The following is a 1,694-nucleotide window of genomic DNA, read 5'->3' as shown; positions in this document are numbered from 1 at the left end:
GTGAAAGATGAGAAAGCAGAGGTTAACGCACGTTTCACACATACTCTGTCTGCAGTGCGAATGTGGTGCAGGAGCAGCACACGCTAGTGTTTTCACATATGCTGCGTTTGCAGTGTGAAACTGACCCACGGCTGTACTGTACCACAAACACATACTCACTATTTGTGTTTCAAATCCAGAAGTTATCAGCAACTTTTCTTTAAAAAAAGTTTTGTCAGCATTGTGATTCTCTTTGTACACACACTCTTTAATAGACATTCACGTTTAAACACAATTTAAACAACATATTATTCAATAGGCTACATTATATAGGCTATAGATTAATATTAAGTTGCTCAAGCAAGTGGTAAAATATTTAACCATGTACTAATATTAAAATAGCAAACATTTTAAATTAAAACTTAAAATTGACAAAAACAGCCGACTCTCATGCCTTTTCTCTTGCATTTAAATTTTAATACAATAAATATTGCATATCACAAAGAACTTGTTTTTCCACCTCCACGAATGAGACGACTGTTGTTCATTATGTCGCCTTGTTGAGGTAAACTGTAGTTTTCCTTGCTTTACCCTGGTCTTAAAGTAAAAAAGATGACTTTGAAAAATAGTAGTATTTAATTAAATACATTTATCTAAGTCTATTTTGACTAGATCTCAAAACTCCTCCAGTAGCCCCTTAAATAAAAAATGAACAGTCCCTTAATGCAGTAAGTGTTTCGTCATTCAATGTCTAAAAGGAGGATGTAGATTCTGGCTGTCATTAAAAATTGTAATCAAATCAATCGATATAGTAAGCAGGGGCGGAGCTACGTGGTGGCCAGGGGTGGCCACCACTGGTCAAGGCTCGGCCCCCCTGCCTGCCCCCCCAACCTCACGGCCCCACCCCGAGTCTGAGGAGGGGGAAAATAAATTTAATTAAAAAAAAAAAACCCTCCTGAACAGAAACGGTCTAAAGGAAGCTGAAATGTATGCATTATATTTTTTTTATCAAGTCATTTGTCACTTACGCTACAAGCCCCATATAGAGCTGGTAAGTCCCGCCCCTTCCGCTAATCCCCCTGGACCTCAAAGTTGAAAAACCGTCAATGCAAGTGAATGGGAGAAAATAATTATTTTCTGGTCCCGTTTGAATTTTGCCATGAATGTGAACATATGTTGTCTGTGAATTTTTTATAGAACTTTTCGTGTAAAGAATGCTACAGTTTAGCGGGTAGAAGTTTGATACGGTTAGACTTTGTGTGAAAGCACTTTGTGGACTACAACTCTTCGCTGCTTTCGACGCGTTTGAAACGCCACCACCACTAGCACACGGCTCTAGCTCACGGATCCCGCTAAACATGACTGTGTCTTTGGTGCACTTCACCGCCTTCTTTCAGGGAGAGGACAAAATCGTTGAGGTTGGTGAAAACCACGGGTAAGTCAACTTTATGGGGTGACGTCACATAGGCGACATGTAGTCTTTCTCGTTATGTCTTTTCCACAACTGCTAGCCGACGAATCATACCATATACTGTCAAACTTGTAACATGAAAGATTATATAAAAAATTCACAGACAACATATGTTCACATTCATGGCAAAATTCAAACGGGACCAGAAAATAATTATTTTCTCCCATTCACTTGCATTGACGGTTTTTCAACTTTGAGGTCCAGCGGGGTTTTACGGAAGGGGCGGGACTTACCAGCTCTATTA

The sequence above is a fragment of the Rutilus rutilus genome (genome assembly GCF_951802725.1).
Source record: "Rutilus rutilus genome assembly, chromosome: 3".
Taxonomy (NCBI): domain Eukaryota; kingdom Metazoa; phylum Chordata; class Actinopteri; order Cypriniformes; family Leuciscidae; genus Rutilus; species Rutilus rutilus.
The sequence above is the reverse complement of the archived record's forward strand: the minus strand, read 5'-3'. Positions refer to the sequence as shown.